The 14752-nt window shown below is 34.6% G+C and overlaps 1 long non-coding RNA gene across 1 annotated transcript; it reads left to right on the top strand.

The window, feature by feature from the left end:
- Nucleotides 1-3335: 3335 nt before the first annotated feature.
- Nucleotides 3336-12404, top strand: LOC102016699. The gene is made up of 4 exons (XR_263602.1): nt 3336-3499; nt 3924-3986; nt 5742-5919; nt 11693-12404. It is a non-coding gene; the product is annotated as an uncharacterized LOC102016699 (long non-coding RNA).
- Nucleotides 12405-14752: the final 2348 nt, after the last annotated feature.

Genomic DNA, 14752 nt, shown 5'->3' with positions numbered 1-14752 from the left:
TTTTTGGTCTTTTTGAGACAGGGTCTCGCTACGCAGTTCAGTTCAGGCTGGCCTTGAGCTCACTTTGTAGCCCAGGCTGGTCTTGAACTCGCAACGATCCTCCTGCCTCAGCCTCCCAAGTGCTGGGATTACGGGCATATGCCACCACACCCAGCACCCCTTAATGTATTTATGGTTTGCGTTAGGCAGATAAGATGTATAAGCACAGTTCAGTTAATCATACTAGTAGTAAGGTACTGAACATCTGCTGTATGCCAAACTTGGCTCTGGTAACTTCTATTAGAGAAATAAATACCAGAAAAAACTGATATAGGATGGAGAGATCTATTATATGGTTTGCACTTTTAAATAGTTCTCATTAGAGATATATTCCAAATGCTACACATGATCAAAATCTGTTCATGTATGCTTCTGTTAGCATAGATTTGGTCTTCATCTTAAAGTTGTCATGGGAGTTATATTGTAATAAAGTCATTATAATGTGGGGGAGAAAAACACCATCAGAAGAAAATATTAGGGCTTCAAATGCTCCACAAAAGCTGCACAAAAGGCCTCTATAGCACAGTACATTATACCAAAACAAGTAAAGAGAAATCAAATATTAGCTACTGCTCAGATGATAGTAGAGATAAATATTCTGGCAATGACCATTTTCTTTTATATTGGCTTATTAAATATCAAATTCTGTCTTTAATGCTTTATATTTATTACTCAATTAAAATTTTCTGCTACACCTTTGAAGTAGACATTATTTTCTCCAGTGTTCAAAGTAAGCAACAGGTTAAGAGGAATGAGATAAATTTGGTTCAGCCATAAATGTGACCAATGATAGGACTAATTCGTGTCAAGCTTTCCTCACACCCAGGTATCTCCTCTTCCTCACTTCATTACTGCTATCCTGTCCTTGTGGACAAAACTGCCCAGCTGTTTCAAGTCTGCTAATGACCAACTTTGTTCTGTAGTTTCTCAGGTGAGTGCTGTGTACAAGCACTAATTGTAGCTTAATACAAGAAAAACTTTCCGAACTATAATCCATCAGAGGAAATTTTGCTGAGCTCCTGTCCAAAATCTAGAAACGCACCTTTTTTCATGGCAACAGCTGTAGCAATTTCAGAGACATCTAATAGAATACTAAATAGAAATGTCTGCTTCTTACAAGTAAATATATGAGTATGCCATTAGAAAAACAAGATGAAGAAAGCAATAATGAATAAAAGGTGCATATATGGAATTTGCAAAGTGACTTGTTTAGAGAATGACACTTGTAAGTTACCACTATAGCTAAAAGTATGAGAATTCCTAAATCTGAACTAGGAACCTAAGAAAACACATAATTTTCTTATCCTCCCCAAAGGCAAATATAACACAGGGAGGGAAGGATGAGGAAAGCCAGCTGCAAGCAGACCAGGATTAGATGTCTGGTCCACTACTTTGACAACTGTAAAAACATATTTGATCACTGATGTCATTATTGGAGAGCCTAATATAATTCTATGAGGTTTGCAGGCAACCTGCCTCTTCATGCTTCTAGAGTTGCCATTTTTTGTTTATTATACTAGTAGGAATTTGCTGTACAGTTTGTTTACAGTTATAAAAATATGAGAAGACTGGTATGCAAGCAAAAACTTGGACTTATTTTTAGTAAAAAAAAATTTGAAGATGATAACTAAAGTAGAGAGTTTATTTAAAACCACAAAATATAACACCGTTAAATGTCATGAAAAAGAAGATATTAAGAGCAGTTTTTATGTAATCTGTTCAAGTAGAAGAGCATACAATACATACGAATAATGGAGTCTTCTCTTCCTCCCTTTCCCTCTGTTTCTGTCTCTCTTTCTATCTCTGTCTCTGTCTCTGTCTTTATGTGCTGGGGATCAATCTTAAGGCCTCACACATACTACTACTGAGCTAGAGTCCATATATACTTTCAGAACCTAAAAAATTTGAGTTTTGGCCTTAATGTGGTTTTGTTAAAAGTGAATTGGTGCCAGGTAACTCTGAGAACAAATCCTTGCTCTCACAGTTATTATGTAGTCTTAAGGCAATATCTTAGTCATTAGACCTCTGTCATCCATTGTGTCATCTACTATGTTATCCTGCAGAGAAAGAGAATAATACCTTTCAGGGCTATACTTACACTTCAATAAAATATATAAGAAACTGAGCACAGTGCTTATTCTAAGCTTGAAGAAATGGTGCCACATTTTAATAATGACCAGATGACTAAGAAATCAAGACACTAGGGAAAGAATTAAAAGAAGTTGTTAGTAATGCAAAGGGTAATCCAATAGATGAAAAGATAATTTAAAATGGACAGAACTGGGAAAGGAAGTGAGTCAAAAAGCCAAAATATTAAAAGACAAGTACTCTCAGCAAAAAAAAAAAAACTCATGTAGTACTACTTTGACTTTTAGAATTGTATTTTCATAAGTAAACAAAATACCGCAGTAGAAGAAAAAAATAAAAACAATATAAAGTTATAGGGGAAATGAAACAAAAACAATTAAATTAGATTAAATATGGAACTTTTGTCAAAGAACAGTTGAACAATACACAGAGAACAATGTGATAAAACAAAAACCCTGGGAAGTCTTGAGCACAAGACAAAAGAAAAACAAAGAAACATGGGAAAGACTGAAAAAAAAGCAAACACAAACACACAGTAAAGGCTCCAAGGATGCATTTATTTAAGCCAGTAGAACACACACAACTGTGCTTTCAATTCTGACAGTACGAAGATATATCTGAATGGAGAAAAGGGCATAGACATTAGAAAGCAATGATTTTTTAAAATTCTCAAATTAAAATGAGATGTTTTGAAAAAGCATGATATGTGTGTGTGTTTCCAAATGCAAAGAATTTGGGGGTTTTGACAAGGCAATGGCAGAAATGAGAAATTTGCTTGTACATTGACCCAATCAGTGAAGATAAAGTTTGAAAACTGCAGTTGTTCCAAGAGATATAGCAATGATCTTATCAAGTAAGAACGTTCACAGGAATCATTTTGCTGACAGCAACACAAATGTTTCCAGCCACACATCAAGCCACCTAAAAATTCTTTGGGGATCAATTCCTTCCCTTCTGTATGACAAAGGAACACATATATATCTACTGAAGATTTTAGGGCAAATAGACTTGGTCCTATTTACTAGTCACTGCACTGGAGCACCTACGGCTCTCTACTTTGCTTTGCTATGCTTTGTTTTGTTTTTTGATTTCTCCAATTCAAAAACATCACCCAGCCGTCTTTCTTAGTTTCTACACAATCCTGTGGTTAGGGCTTTCTCTCTTTGTGCTGAAGAATGATCTCCCAAACAAAGTGATTCTGTGCAACCTTAACACCAAGGCCCCTCGCCTGCAGCTGGAGGCAGCTCTCTGCTCAGCCTACAGTGCAGAATGACACAGGCAGGCGACATCATCACTGAGCACCAACTTCTCTTACATGGAGGCGGAGGGTGAAATCCATTCAGAACCGTGGCAAGGCGTGAGAGAGGCAAAGGTAATCCTTCCATTTCTATATCCAGTTTTTGTAAGAATCAAATAAATCCATCTGGAAGAGACAATTGAGCAAAGGGGGTGAAGAGGGGGCAGGGCATTTTGGGTTAAAATTGATAAGCTAGAAAAATATACACTAATCAGTTAAGAAATAAAGTGCAGACACAGAGAGGATTGTCTGTGATAGACAGATAACAGATCTATTTACATATACTATACGTATGTTTAAAGTCTCATACAAAATGAATGAAATGAGTTTATCATCTATAAAAGGGTGTGCTGGCGAAGATTACATAAGAAGTTATCTTCAGTCTAATATATAGAAGTGGTAGGAGGAGTTTTTGCCTTACTGGAATCTTCAAGTTTGGAAGGACTTTACAGATTATCTGTGATGAATGATCACATCTAATACTTTTCTTTCTTTAAAGGGGTAGCTGCAAAGTTTTGGATAAGATGTCTGCAGGCAACTGGAAGCAGAGTGTACCCAGGTGGTGGGTCTTGTCTGTGGCAATATATTTTTCTGTCTGTCCAATTGAATATGGCTGTTAAGGGAATAAAACCCCATGTAATCTCCAGCAGTGACAATTTAATCAGTTATATGGGGGGGGTTGCCTTCATTTTAATATTTACATATTTGATTGTTTGCAGTAGGGAGGTTTGTTTGCTATTGCTTTCCATTCAGTTTTCATGTCTAACCTTTTCATGAGCAAATTTTTATAGTGGTAGGAATTTTGGAGTCTAACAAGTTTAAAAGAAAAAAAATTCCATTTCTGAAATTAAGCACCTGATGCTGTATGCGTTGTGTAACATTTTCCCCCTCAGAGAATATATATATTGCCAAACATGACTTGCAAGCACCCAGCTTTGCACATGATTTATCTGCTGTTAGCATTCAAGATCCACCCTGAAAATGAAGCAACTTCTTGGCGAACAAGGCAAATGATCAGAAATATACCATAATACAGCCCACTCCTTTGTTAACATTTCTTAAAATGGTAAATCTTACTACCTACATCTGTTTCCAAGGAGGTCAGTTTTCTGAAATGCTTTATACATATACAGGTCAGTCCTTATGAGGTTATACAGAAGCATATAATTAAATTAATCAAAGTCCATTGCTGTACAATTGACAAATGATAGTTTTATTTTTAATGTAATAATGGATGAGACTTTAAGAAAAGATAGACTTTAAGAAAAGATAGACTTTAAGAAAAGTAGGAAGCAAGTTATGTAATTCCATCATCAATTACTCTTGTGTTTTTCTCATGAGTATATTAAAAATCTCTTCAAAATGGTGTTGGATTTAAATTACTGGAACATGGCTAGCTGTTTGTTATGTGTCAAGGCATGTTAGCCTCTACTTGTGAAAGTGCCAAAACTATGTTGGGTAATGAAAAAAAATAAGGATTGTGTCTACCTGATTAATGATTTAGAATTTCCTGGTAAAAATTAAATGAAGTCTGAAGCTAACTTTTCACTGGAGAAAAAAAAGGTATAGTTATAAATTAATTATATGCAATTTCATAAAACAAGAAGAAAGTAAACAAAAGTTTTGAAAGTTTTTTTATGGCAACAATTACATATATTCATACTCATATATGTGTGTGTATATGTATGCTTGCCCATTTCTATGTGTGTTTACAAGTACATATGTATGTATATACATGTATAAACATATGTATATTTAAATGTGGCCTAAGCACTGTTAACAAAATTCTATAGAAATGACCAAATTTGGAATTGTGAAAAGATAAGAATCACATTTCATTGAAACAAGAGCAGACTTCTTTTTAATTTCTGTCCAGGAAACATATACCAGAAGCAGTACATAGACATCATTAACTGACAAGTAGAAAATCCTTTGGGAGGGAGCACAGATTAGCATTAAATTGAAGCACAAAATATGTCAAGTTTTGAATATGTTCTTGTTTATTCAAACCTGAATTCTGATGATCATCCTTTTAGAAAGGTTGCATATATATGAATATGTGATTCAATGATTGCATATTCAAATTAACCCAGTTTCTTTGAATATGATCTGTTGATTGAATGATCTCCCAAACTACAGCTCCTCAGGGAAATATGCTGATGCCTCAGCATATCTTCTCAAGGCCTGGCAAGTACCAGATACGCCAAAGAATGCCTGGGAGCATGGAAACTCTGCTCTACCTAAACACATATCTTAGGCTTTAATCACAATGGCTAGGTTCACACTAAAGCAATTAATCATATGATTGCTTTCACAGGAGCCTAAACTCGTAAGGATCTTTCCTTCAGGAAAGCTGATCATACTGGATCTGGGCAATGACGCAAGTGCACTGAATTACCTAAGAGGCACACATCTCTGAACAGAGAGGCACGGATGCACACCAGGAACCCATTTTTTTAGAAACTGCCTTGCAGAACTGATACTTTAAATATAATGTGACACAACTGTTCCCTTAAACAATTAAGATTGAGACATGTAAGCATGAATGTGAAGACAAATTCCAAATAATACCTAGTTTTAGTAAGTTTTTTTGAGGGGGAGTGTTTTTTTGACTTGTTCTGTTCTGAAAGATGATGGCCCTGGGTTATAATAGTTCTCAAACCTTAAAATATAATTGATATGGAAAATTTAAGAGGCAAAAATGCCAAGGAGTGCAGCTTGTGATTGAATAGGCTGCTTTAGAAAGCTGTGTATGTGTACAGACAGATATAGCTATGTGTATATATGTGCATGCTTGTAAACTTACTGAAACTAATGATTTCACTAGTCACTGCTGGACCTGATAATATATCAAATGTAAACTTATAGTTTTCTAGCATTTTCTCAGTTCCTAACTGAGAGTTTCAGCTACCATGAAAATATCCTTTTTGGTTCGCGTCCATTAAAATTATTTCTTCAAAAAGTAAGCTATTTAAGAGTTTTTAGGGTTTTCCAAATATAAAGCTGCATATCAGTGATTTGAGCAATGAGTTTTACATTAGATTTGTGTTTTTCTAAAAATTTTTCACATTATTCTAATTATCCTGGTTGTCCTTCAAATGCAATTAAAATGAATAGACAGGAGCACGTCCTCTTGAAATGCTAAAAAATGCATGATTTCAATGTGTATAGTCCAGATATTTGGAAGGTTGTATGAGCCTGACTGCCATGAAAAACTCATGGAAATCATGAGACTGGTTCTCATGTGTATTTCCTTGGTTGGGAGTTTAGTAATTGTATCATAAAGAAATTACACTTTTGATATGTGAAGCTTGATGATACTGGGATCTTCTAAAATCAAAGGATTTAGTCAGTTACTATGGAGATTTTCTTTAAAACTATTAGACTGATTCATTTTGAATCAGAGAACACGTTCAACAAAGTTAGCCAAAACTTTCTTCTGGGTTGAATTTTTAAGCACTAAAATATAAAGTTTCTTTATGTTCAAATATTTAGATGCATGGCAAAAAGTTTATCAAGTGACTTAGCAAGTTGTGTCCCAATCAAAGTTCACGATTGACCCAACTCTTCACATTTGAAGCAGAATATTTCAATAATCTCAAGCTCTGAAGGGTGACTTGGGCATTGGAAGTAAAGGATGTGATGATGAAGATGCCCAGGAAACCAAATTCTCTCACCATGACTGAGAGCAAACGTGATGGAGACTGCAACACATTTGTTCTTATACACCACATAACTCGTCCATTTTTTTCTATTCATAAAGAAAAATGGATACACATAAATGAATCTTAAGCTAATAGTTACGAAAAATGTTTCTTTGAGTAATATTGAGTATAATTGTAGCATATTGTGGGAATGATTAACAGGTAAATATGCCTGTACTATCTTCCCAGTTGCTGCTAGTTATAGAAGAATCTGTCTCCCTATAGCCTAGGGCTCACAGCTTACTCCACTCCTCCTGTCTATTCTTGGCTGTGGATTCCCCTGTGCTCTTTGTGCACTTTAAGTTTAATTTTGCATTTAAAAACTCAATTGGCTCATCTGTTAAGCATTAAGCAGCTCCCTTTTGAGCCACAGGGGGAGCCCTGGGAAAACCCACAGCTGCTGGAACATGGAAAATGGGTTTAAAAAAACAAAACCATTTTGGAACTTTAAAGCATTTTAGCAGCCGTGGATTTCCCAATCCTTACCCCCCAAATGGTTCATCTGTTTAACTTTTATCTGGTATTGGAAAACACAAACCAGAGCATTAAATAGCCCTCAAATGACTTTTTGCTTAATACAAAATGAAAGTAAAAGCTAAGCAAGCCATGTGGGAAGATCTTTGTGAGAGCTATGGTGTGAAATACCTGCAAGCTTCCCTTCGGTCACAGAGGCAATCTTGAAGCCCAGTCATGTCTGCTGGAGCTACAGCTTTTAATGCTGTTCCTGGAGCGCCCCCTCCCTTGGCCTTTCCAAAGCAGAGTAGAAAATTTCAACACAAATCCCAGCTTATAAAATGGCAATAAAAATGATGGAAAAGATAACAGGCTGGGGATATTGGTGAAATGCTCAATCAAGGCTGTAAGTTTTGTAATGAACTGTCATTGATTGAAAACCCATGTTAGATTACAGTTTGATAGACTCTAGATAAACTTAAATTACTCCTTCTTTTTTCTGTTTCCCAAATATTCTCTTAACTGGCCTGAAGGCTCCCTGTGGTAGGATTGCAAGTCTAAGTATTGGATAACAATGTCTTAAATCATGGTCAGATGCTCCTATCAAAATAAAAAGGTGTGGTAACTACCTGGCAGTTATTCACTATTAGTATCTGATAGTGGTAAAAGTAGCTCATGAAAAAACAAAATATCACAACACCGAGTAAATAAGGAGATGAAAAAGTGATGTTTGAATCTTGGGACATTGTCGAAAAAAGTTTCTTTGGCTTGGCTGGAATTTATAATGAGTTCAATGAAATCAAGGAATACAAATCTGTACTAGAACAAGGAAATGAAGAAAATCTTAGGTGTGAGTCCCAACTAAGGGATAACCTTGTTATGGATAGGAAAGGGAAATCCTTACGGTTGAATAGGAATACTAAGGAAGAATTTAGAAAGTCCCAAAGGTAATTCTTTGCTTTATTGAGTGGATCTGACCCTGATGAGACTCACAGAATTCTCCTACACACTTCACTCTTTGAAACAATCCATAGGGACTATTATAGGATAGCCCAAATCAGACGAATAAAGGAGGTTTGGAATATCCAATACCATTCATTTTACTGATCAATATCGGGTTCAGGAATATAAGTAATAAGTCCTGATTCTGGCCAAATTTTAATTGGCGATATCTTTTTTGAAATGTCAGATATCAGGGTAAGGACTGGCTGTTTAGATTCCAAAGATGTAATGGAAATGTTTCTATGTACTTAAAAATAAGTACTATCTTTTTAAAGCCCTCAATTTCAATTCTGTTTCTTTTCCTTCTATTTCTGGTATACGAGGAATTATAGATTAACAAAATAGGAAAACAAAATGATTGTGGACAAATTGTTAGTCTAGTACATCCTCAACCCAGATGCATACACTGACATATTATGAAATTATGAAGAATTCATACTGCATCATTAATTTTAAGTATTGGAAAAAGTATCATTTTCCTTATTGTCAAATACAAATGGTGGTTTCAAACCAAGATAGAGACTAATGATAAATGTATACCTGTGTATATATTGTGAAGAAGACTAGCCCTCTTTGTGTGTTATGATAAAATACTTTTAATGGGGAGAGGGACAAATTTTCATTGAATATCTGACATACTCTAGGCAAAATGCTAGTTGCTGAATATGCAATTCTGTATTTCTAAAGATAATATAAGAGAACTATTTTAATATAGTTTACTTGCAAATATTCAACTTTATTTACTTTTGGCATGTTCCTTGAGCTATGCCTACTGTTCCAAGTTTGGAGAAAGAATGTTCATAACCCATACACTGATCAGAGAACTTAACAATTATGCCAAATAGAGGCTATTTAACTAAATTATTTTGCTCTCTTCTATGAATACTTGTATCGTAAGATACAGGGTTGACAAGTACTATTCTCTGTGAGCAAATGAAATCCATTTTATGCTAAGACAAAACAGAAAATAAAGGCTGCACTGCATCTGACTGGAGAGATGGAGCTAGACTCTTAATGTTACCAGGATTCTTCCACTTTTTCGCCATCTTTTACTTTAGGCTTTCTCTCAATTACACCCACATTTTCTCTTCATAGCAGCAAGTTTCTTCCATATCCTAGAGGTCTATAGAGAAGATGAAATCATAATATGTTTAGCAATTCTAGCGGGAAGAATCAACTTCCTCCTGGCTTTAATCTGAATGATGCCAATAAAGGTTCTGATTACTCAGCTCAAGTGTCACTCCTTCCTTTTGGACCCAGCAGAGTGGTTAGGGGGCTATAGCACTATTATGATTCAGCTAAGGTCTCAGGGACACCACTGATATGTACTGCTGTTCAATCTTGCACGAATCAATGGTTGGAGTAAAGAAAAATTAGTATACCAGGGAAAGGGAACATTAACAAAAAATGGAGGGGAGAGGATTCCTTGGTAAATGAACAACCAAAAAGAGTCTATGATAAATTCCAAAATAGTTTTGGATAACTCCTCCAGCCTTACCTTACGTACATACCCCACCTCACATGCATTCACCAATTGATCCACTGATTCACTAAGAATCATAGATTATTAAAATAAAAAGTAGTTATTTTATCTTGTCAAAATTTTGCCTTATACATAAAAGGAGATCCCCAAGATCCAGCATCACAATTTGTTGTATAGTTCTGACCTCTGAACTAGCATTCTGAACCATAGAGTCTACATTCTTCCTATGTGCATGGCTTCATGTATATGATAGACACTCATATACATATATATGTATGTACATATACTATACATTATCTGTTTACATATTTTCCACAGTTAGATAGAAAACATTTAAATTTTTTAAAGTTTTATATTCAACAAAATTTTCCAACAAATTGTAGCTTTAAGAAAATTAAAATAAAAACATATTTGTCCATATAGGTTTCATTATTTTGTTTTTAAGTATTTTCATATTTAATTTTCAGATTCCTTTTTGAGATTCATTTATTTGATAACAAACATATATTCAGTTCTGCACTTTGTATCATACTGAGATGTGATCTTCCGTAGCGGTTGAAAACCTAGTATTCATATTCTTCCCTATTTAGAGAAATTACTTATTTTGTGTACATTAAGAGGCAGAAGCCTATTTCTTGCTATGAAAGATATAGTAGTTTTCCCTATTTAAAAAGAAATCTAGCTCTCTAGAAGTAAATTAGGAATATATAGTTTGACCATTAGAATATTTTTAAAGCACAATGATTCAATTCGGTCTCATTACTCAAGTATAATTTGGAAGGGCATGTATGCTAGCACTTTGAGACTTTTCCTATAATGACCTGAAAATAACATTGGGTGGTTTCAGCAGAGAAAGAATACACTGTTCTTGAATGAGCGGAAAGAAAATGGAAGTGAGGTTTTCAAAGCCAAATCAGACAACTGGCAACACAACCAGCCATAATATCATGAGTTTCACTTAGAACATTGCTGGTCTTCCTCAGCCTTTGATAGCATGATCATCTGTACCTCACCACCATGAATATTCTCTACATCCTTGCTCTCTACTTTCTTATTTATTTATTTATTTATTTATTTTGTCTTTTTGAGACAGAGTCTCGCTATGCAGTTCAGGCTGGCCTTGAGCTCACTTTGTAGCCCAGGATGGCCTCGAACTCGCAACTATGCTCCTGCCTCAGCCTCCTGAGTGCTGGGATTACAGACGTGCATCACCGTGCCCAGCGCTCTCTACTTTCTCTCTTCCCTGTCTGGGAAGACTTTTACTCATACGATCATGCCCCTTGTCCTCCTCCTCCATCTGTTCTCCCTGCTCTTCTTTCTAACCATTCAGATGCACTTTTCAAAAAAAACATATTTTCAGGCCAGAATGTAGTTCAGTGGTAGAACACTTGGCTAGCATGTGTAACACCCTGGATCTGATCCCCAGCACCACAAAAACAAAAATATACGTTCAATACCCAGCACTTTCTTAACCTATCTTCCCTTTTCATAGCACCCTGTTCTTCATTTGTGGGTACAAAATTGTCTCAAATTTTGCTGAAGATATTAGTTAGCAAATCATGTGAGTTTTACTTTCCTTTATGGCAAAGCATCTATCTTCTTTTGTTTGTTTCTTTTATGTTGCAGGCTTTCTTTGAGGTGCCAAGTCACCTGTGGTTGTTGATTCACACTGGAGCACACCACAAGAAAAAGGTCAGAGAACATGTTGACTTCACAGGAACTGGACTTGACAGGATTTCTTTGGAATCAGTAATTCCGCTGTGGGACTCCCAAAACTCCTGATGCACCTCAGATATTTTATTCAGTTTCTTCAGTATAGAATCTGAACTTTCTACATTAGATGCATTTGATTTCCTGCTTGTGGGCTTGTTTCTTACTCCTCCACTGTTTTGGATTTTTTCAGTTTGATTTCCCTCTGGAATTCTATCAGTCCTATTTGCTTCTTCCTGGTAACAGCACATGTGTTTCAGGCTGTGTTTACCTGTGTTCTGCCTAAAGAGTAAATGCTTTGCCAACTCCCAATTTCAATAACTTATTGAAGTTTCTGATATGCATTTCTCTTACAAGTCACTACTAGTTTTTAAATATTTTGCTTTTCCTTTTTTACTTTTTTAAAAAAGAGGATAACTATGCTTGCACAAACGCATTACTTGGGAGAATATTTTAAAATGTTTAAAACCTATATAATTTTAAAATTTTAAAAACAATTTGCATTTATAATTTACATTTATTTGATGCATCTACTTGCATGTAATAAAGGTAAATAATTAGTAATTACCTTGCATTTTGGGACTTAACTCCAAATAACAAAATTATATTTTAAGCATGTCTGGTATTTTTCACTTATTTTTATTATGAAAAGTAGGAAGGGGTCTGGGGATTTAGCTCAGCGGCAAAAGCGCCTGCCTGGCAAGCACAAGGGTGTGAGTTCGGTTCCCAGTACTGGAGAAAAACTGAAAAAAAAAAAAAAAAAAAAAAAAAGAAAAGTAGGAAGTTCAAAGGAAACAATAAAATCATACAACAGACATAATTATTATCCTGCTGTTGCTACCAATTCTTACATTTTACACATGAATGTTAAATTATTTTAAGTAAAATATTGCATATATATCTAATTTTCCCAACTGAATTTCCACAGCACACTCTCCCTTCCTCTTCGAAGATAGTCACTGAGTTAAATCAAATACTTAGCATTTCTATTCTCATATTTTTCTAAAAATACTATGAAAAGTCATAATGTTAGAAAGTTAACATGTAATCATAAGTATTATTTGGATGCTTGATTTTGTATTTAAAATTACAAATTCTAATATTATCATGTATGACTTTTGATTATTAATGACATTTTGGGAAATTTGGTGAACAGTACAGTAAATTTCTCTGTACTATCTTTACAAGTTCCTGTGTATCTGTAATTATTTCAAAATAAAAATTAAAAATAAAAGTGATCTAAAATTGCTTCAATGAGTGTTCTTATGATAACACATGACTTTCTCTATAACATAAAGGCAGAAGAAGAATTGGTCAGTCAACTTTACACATTCTCCACAGTGGCCATGCCCTTTTATCCTCCCTCAGCAATGGGTAAAGTTCCCTGTTTTTATGAATTCTTGGTCTTTTTTTTTTTTTTTTTTTTTTTTCTCCGATACCGGGAACCAAACTCATGACCTTGCCCTTGCCAGGCAGGTGCTTTGCCATTGAGCTAAATCCCCAGCCCCGAATTCTTAGTCTTATATGTCTTTTTAACTTTTAACAATCTCTTGAGGATTTTGATATTGTTTGACTTTTGTTTTCTTAAATACTAGCAAGTCTGAACATCTTTCACACATTTATTAATCATCTTGACTTCTTAGTTATCATACCGTTTAACCGACTTTATTATTGATTAGTTGCTGTTTCTCTTTATTTGCATTGATCCTTTTTTGTTTTCATGCAGCGAAAATATGTTTCCCCTTGTGACATTGCTTTTAAAACTATTTTATACTTTTTGTTTAAGAATTAATTTTTAGGCAGCCAACTTTATCATTTTTACTTGCTTCCTTTAACAAAGATAGTTTAGTCACATTTATTTTATGAGTGTTTTTCTTCTCCATTATTGCCCACTAAACATTTGTGTACAGTGTGAATTAGATATATTACTGTATCTACCTCCATCTTTCATCTAGTTGAAAGGACTAGTTTTTCAATAGACTTATCATCCTCCTTTGATTTAACATAAATAAAATCTTTCATCACATGTAAAATTTTCCTATGTACAAACATGTGTTACGCTATTCTCTAATTTTTTTCTTGTTTTAATTGTCTTTTCTGGGTACTAATACCACATTACACTGTATGAACCCCAATAACTCTACCATGACTATAGACAGCAGGTGAGAAGGTCCCACATTAATTTTCAAAATTTTGGGGCTCTTTTTGTCTTTTTCTTTTTAAATATCAGTCAGATTTCTTAACCTCTGTTGAGATTTTAATTGAGCTGTTATCCAATCAACAGATAAGTTTTTGTATAATTGTCATTAGGGCACAATAAACTCTACACTTTTAAATATTTTAGGAAATGCTAGAAATTTTCATTGCCAAATATTATACAGTGAGATTAAGCACTGAGTTACATATCAAATACCATAAAATAATATAGTTTATCTACCAATACTATTATAAATATTCTTAAGTGATTAAAGCTTGGAAACATCAAAAGTGACCTTAAATTTTTTAATACAATATTACAAAATAAAACAATCTATAGTTTATTTATGAGGGCATAAAAAAGCTCATTAAAGCTAATTTGAAGCTGGGCATGGTGGAGCACGCCTGTAATCCCAGCACTCGGGAGGCTGAGGCAGGAGGATCGTTGGGTGTTCGAGGCCAGCCTGGGCTACAAAGTGAGCTCAAGGTCAGCCTGAACTGCATAGCGAGATCCTGTCTCAAAAAGACAAAAAAAAATCTAATTTGAAACATCCACTTTAATTTTAATAATTTTCTTCATAAATTTCCTTTAATTGAAGAATCTTTTATTATAGAAAGATTCATATTTCTAATATAGCATTTCCTTTTTTAAGGAAGAGATTAAAGAGATTTTTATTTTTCCCAGAATATCTTAGCTTGAGCATTCCCGTCTATGAACATGATATACACTAGCAAATATTCTAGTTTTCTTTCATATCTTTCAAAAATGTCTTAAAATTT

This window comes from Chinchilla lanigera, unplaced genomic scaffold (assembly GCF_000276665.1).
Source record: "Chinchilla lanigera isolate Chin_1 unplaced genomic scaffold, ChiLan1.0 scaffold00073, whole genome shotgun sequence".
NCBI lineage: Eukaryota > Metazoa > Chordata > Mammalia > Rodentia > Chinchillidae > Chinchilla > Chinchilla lanigera.
Note: the sequence above shows the minus strand (reverse complement) of the source record. Positions and strands in the feature narration are given on the sequence as shown.